Consider the following 6,000-nt stretch of genomic DNA (forward strand, 5'->3'; position numbering starts at 1 on the left):
CTGTAATTCCTCTGTATTTACCTTCTTATTACCAGTGGTAAATACACAGTAATACACTATAATTTACCGGATAATTCCTCTGTATTTACCTTCTTATTACCAGTGGTAATTACCCAGTAATACACTATGATTTGCCATGTATTTACCGGGTAACTACCTCTGTATTTACCTTCTTATTACCAGTGGTAATTACCCAGTAATACACTATAATTTACCATGTATGTACCGGGTAAATACCTAGTAATTAGGGGACTGTAAAAGGAAGGGTTACCACATATTCTTCCTCTCACAATGGACGGGAAAAAAACGATAGGGACTGGATTCTCTATAGCAGGACGAAGAAAGCCTTATTTTGCCTTCCATGTTTACTTTTCTCTCATGAAGTAGAGAAAAGGTCAACAAGTGCACTAAATTCTACAAATGGGATGCAGATTTCCAAAGTAAAATGCAAAAAATTATATGAAAGATTCCCAGAACATGAAAGAAATGTGGCACACAAACATTGCTATTGGAAATGGAAAAACCTGCAACATTCTGTCTTGCATACAGCTGGAATTGATAGTGAACAACAGAAATTGCTGGACACAGAAATTGAAAAAAACAAAGCACTACTGAAGCGACTGCTGGATGTGACCCTGTACTTGGCCTTCTGAAATATGCCATTCAGGGGCAGCTCAAACAAAATTGATGAACCAGATAATGGTAATTTCATGGGCTTAATTGAGCTATTATCGAGGTATGACGCTGTCCTAGAGGATCATGTGGAAAACATCAGACAGCAGCGGCTACAGGGCAAAAGGCTGCAAGCACATTACCTCTCACCTGACAGCCAAAACGAGTTCATTGAACTTTGTGCACAACGTGTCCTGAAGGCTATTTTGAAGGAAAGGCAAGAGACCTCATTTTATTCAATTATGTGTGATGCAACCCCAGACATCTCTAATGTGGAGCAAAATGTATTGTTACTGAGGTATGTCAGTCAAACCTCCCCTGAAAATGCATGGGAAATTAATGAGCGTTTCCTTCAGTTCAAAGATTTTTCCAAAAAAACAGGAGAGGAAATAGCCAACATGATGGAGGAAGCACTTGACCAGCATGGAATAGACCTAGCTGATTGTAGGGGTCAGTGCTATGACAATGGTGCAAACATGGCTGGAAAGGTGAAAGGGGTGCAAGCGCGCATACTAGATAAGAACCCCTTGGCCAAATTCTCCCCATGTGCATCTCACACCTTAAACTTGGTTGGTGTCCATGCTGCCAGAGCTTGCCCAGAAGTTGATCTTTTCTTTGGCTTTGTAAATCAGCTGTACAAACTGTTCAGTGGAAGTCCTCAACGGTGGGGAATCCTCAAAAAAGTTTTGGGATGTTCTCTTCACCTCTTATCAGACACGCGATGGAGTGCTTGGATTGAAGCTGTGCGCCCAGTGGCAAAACATTTGCCAAGCGTGATACAGGCACTTGACACACTCATTTCAACAGGAAACCTGAGCAATGACACAAAAGCTGAGGCACATGGGCTGAAAACCTACTTTCAATCCTTTAATGCTGTCTTGCTCCTCACATTTTGGACGAAGGTGCTACAATGTATCGAGGACAGGAACATTATAAGTCAGTCCTCAACAATCTCATTGGATGTCCAAGCAGCTAATATTAAAGAGTTGGAGGTGGAGATTGCATTATTGCGTTCCTCTTGGAACAATTTTTTGAAAGAGGCAACTGCTGTTGCCACTGACATGGGCATCAGTGCCAAGATTGAAGTGAAGACTCGAAAGAGGAAACGCTTTTTTGATGAGCAACAGACAGAGACAGAGGTGCAAAGCCCAGAGGACCTCTTTCGGGACAAAGTGTTTAATGCTGCAATGGACAGTATAATGTCCCACTTAGAAACAAGATTTCAGTCCATGCAGCAGATCTGCAGTGAGTTCTGTGTCCTCTGGAAGTTCAGGGAGATGCCGGAGGACAGCATCAAGGAAGCCTGCAAAAATCTCACTGAAAAGTACAAGAGTGACCTGACGGAGTCCCTTCAAGACCAAATCCTGCACATTAAAAAAATATACAGTGCAACATTCAAAGAAAATCTTGGATCCCTGGATCTTTTGAATGCCATATACGAAATGGGGCTTCAGAGCATTTATGGGGACCTCTGCATTTTGCTCAGGATCTTCCTGTCCATGCCTGTGACTGTGGCTGGAGGTGAGCGAGCCTTCAGCAAATTGAAGCTAATAAAAAACTACTTGCGCTCAAAGATGTCACAGGAGAGGCTCAACGGGCTGGCAATGCTTTCCATAGAGCACAAGCTTGCAAAGAAGCTGGACTTCAATGACCTCATTGATGACTTTGCCACCACAAAAGTCTGGCGCATGGCATTTCGCACCTAAATAGTTGCACACAAAGTTAATGTTAAAATGTTCAAATAAATTGTTTGTTGAGTAATGAGTATTTTTTTGAATTTCCGTCATTTAAGGGTAGGGTAGGGACTGAGAGGTGTGTGGGGGGGGGGCCCATTGAGAGAATTTTGTCCCGGGCCCAGCCAAACCTGTCAGCGGCCCTGGCAACCACCATAGCAACCATGACGGTCAATTCAGCCCCGTTGAAGAAAATAGAATACCTCCCTACACACTCAGTAGTAGCTTAATGATATTTTAATTATTATGACCATGAAGTCTTTATTTGCATGGGTTTACATTTCGTTCTGTGTAGCATGGAAAAATCGGAGAAACACTCCCATTCAGAATGCATTGGTTTACATTTCGTTCTTTGGGGCACGGTTATTATTATTATTATTATTAATTTTTTTCAGTTTTTGTGGAGGTGCTTCAAAGATGCTAATTTTTCTGCAATAATCCAAAATCCAATGGAAAAACCCGTTGGCTTTTTGTCAAGGGAAACCCAGGTCGACGCTCACTTCCGGGTTTGCCAACATACGTCATCCCTCCACCACTATATACTGTAAAAACACATGTTCAAGTTGAATGATAATGCATGAATCTATTCATGCTATTCATGACAATTATTTTGGCCATGGTGGATCCAGATCTGCTCCGGAGCATTTCTTCACCTCGGGCAACAGCGCAGGGTTGCCAGGTCCTGCCTGCAAAAAACGTCCTGCCCACATACCGTTCAAAATCCACCCAAAATGTCAGAGAAGCAGCCCAAGTTGTTGTTTTAGCAGCGAAATGCATTGTGCGTGCGTGCGTGCGTGCGTGCGTGCGTGCGTGCGTGCGTGCGTGCGTGCGTGCGTGCGTGCGTGCGTGCGTGCGTGCGTGCGTGCGTGCGTGCGTGCGTGCGTGCGTGCGTGCGTGCGTGCGTGCGTGCGTGCGTGTGCTTAGCACGCTATTTTATGTTGAAATGCGACGTAATCCAGTGTTCACGAAAACGTACACTGTCAACGTATGCTTTTGGCTACTGGGTTGGCTCTCAGATAAACGGGTTTCTAACAAGATGATATTTTAGCGTCACAGGGTTTGGGAGGAAGGTGCGGGCCTTCTGAGAGGGGGTTCCGGGGGTTTCCTTCCGGGCGGGAGTTTTGGTTGTTGTAGTTTTCCGGTGGAGCTGTGCCTGCCTGTCCGATTGTGGAATCCAATAAACCTGCTATCAAGCTTACTTCGCTCAATACCTCGCCTGTGGTTATTACAATATCATTAAAAGTTACATAAAGTAACGGTTTAATAACACAAACGCAGGAAACACGAGAGCTGCTAGTTTAGAGAAAGCAGCGTCCCCAACCTGATGTTGTTGAAACATGCGAGCGAGACGATTAAATCTTCCTAATAACTATAAAACTAAAGATCAGACACAATCACTGAATGAAGATTATGCAAGGAAAATGTACATTTCTCGCTAGAAATGTCATTAGAAACACGTTTAATTGTGTATCTGTCCTAAAATATTGCATTTCCCATTCAGATAATAACGATTAATATGGCTACGCGCGTCCCGAGCAACCACGAGCGTCCACGAGCGGCCCCGAGACTTCAGAATGTCGTTATTTGCATGACCGCTAGAGGCGCTAAATACGCTCCAGCGGGTCGTAATTTGGGGCGGTACAAACGACCTATGCGGTCGTATTTTCTAGGAGGACAGGCTGACCTTATGGTGGCCCGGCTTAACTTCGGCGCTTTCACCATTTACTTATTGTTGGTCTCGGCTTAACTTCGAGACATTCACCATTTACCTTAGAGAGCGAGAGAGAGAGAGAGAGAGAGAGAGAGAGAGAGAGAGAGAGGGAGAGAGGTTGTAACACTTTAGCTGGGCCCCCCCCCGCCCAGCGGAGGTTGGTAACAAAAGAAACCGACGTCATGAAGACGCGCCGTCTCTTTAAACTGTACACCACGTGGTTACACTCAAGACTCGCGGAAGAAGCAAAGCAAAGCAAATTTGCTTCCACGGCGGGTTAGTGAGGCACTCACACCAGTTGGGTTAAAACTGCGCAAGTGTACCTCTACGGCTGCGTTGTATACTAATCAAAATTGCACATTAGACTTAACTATACCATTACATGAATTATCTAGTTTTTGTTGGTCAACATCAAATCGATACATTAAAACTAGGCAGAACAAAGGGTCATCCAAACCTACAACAATTATGCACATCTGGGTATTAAATATATGGTGATATTCTATAAACAAAACAAAAAACTGAACCTAAAAGAAAAATTCTGAAGTTATCGGATGAAACAAATGTTATTGTAATTGAACTACAGCAGTTGAGCTAACTCCCGCCTTGTGCACCGGTTAAAACCATGTGCATCATTTATTAATTAAACATATTATTTTAGCAGTTGAACCCTGTGTCTATTTGAACCATCCTGGTTCTCTAATATCATTGTGCATGACACAACCCGTGTCTATTGCACTCCTGTTTTGATACACAAAACGCATGAAAACAGACAGAAGGGCCCAGCAACCTTGAAAAACATAATGTCTGAGTGTTAGGCATTCGTTACTGCATATACTGCTATTTCCTGAAGAGAGAGAGAGAGAATATTAAGATCAATGCACACAAACACAGGTTGCAAAGGCTAAATTTACATCCTTGTTCCAACACATGGCTAGGTGTGAGGGTGTGAGGGGGCAAGGGGAAGAAAGAACAATAAGACAAGAATTTCAATTTAACTAACAATAGAGAGGCGAGTGGCCTTCTCTAAGCAATATGAATAAGGAAGGGTAGGGGAAGAGAAAGTTTGCAGGGACAAAGGGTGGGGAGGGGGGAATCTGACGATCGGACTTGGGACAAAAGGATGGAGGGGGGGGGGGGGGGGGTCTGACTACCGGACCTGGAAGACTGGGACAAAGGGTGGGGGGGGGGGGGGGGGGGGGGGGGTACACGTGTGTAGGGAGACTGGAGGGTCTTTTACCTTAATAATTCATCGTCTTTAATAACAAAATACCAACAGACTTGAATGTAAAATGAAGCATGCAGTCTTGGGTGGCATTTAGCGGATCGGCAGATAAGATAGTATGCACTTTAGGAACACAGACCCTGCCGGCCTCAGCGGAGAAGTGAAAGATAACTCTCGTTAATATACTATTTTGGCCCGATCTATACAGAGACCGATAGTGGAGGGCTTCACCTCTCAACCAGTACCAAGAATGATCGTTAACGACGAGTACTAAAAACAACTCAAGTGTGAAGAAAGGGGGAGGTTGGGCCTTCAGTGTTCCTTGCAACCGTTGATCTACACGTGTTGTTATGCTAGGCTTCTGGAGCAGCACGATCGGACGGTGGCTAAAACAAACTTACACCTAAATGTTCTTATAACCAATCCTATTTCAGATTAAATCTTTAAGACACTGAGTTCTACTTACCTCAGACGTGTGTGGCCTGTTGAAGTTGTTTTAGCGTCGCGCCCGCCGGGATTCTCGGGACTTTCTTCCAAACGTCGTGGTCACCATCTATTGCATATTCTCGAAGAAAGTTGTCCAATCCCGGGTTGCTTTACTTTAACTCACTTTATTTATTATAAAGTAGTCGGCATGTTTCGGCATGGTAAGTGAAGCT

The sequence above is a fragment of the Gadus chalcogrammus genome, chromosome 9 (assembly GCF_026213295.1).
Source record: "Gadus chalcogrammus isolate NIFS_2021 chromosome 9, NIFS_Gcha_1.0, whole genome shotgun sequence".
Classification (NCBI taxonomy): Eukaryota; Metazoa; Chordata; class Actinopteri; order Gadiformes; family Gadidae; genus Gadus; species Gadus chalcogrammus.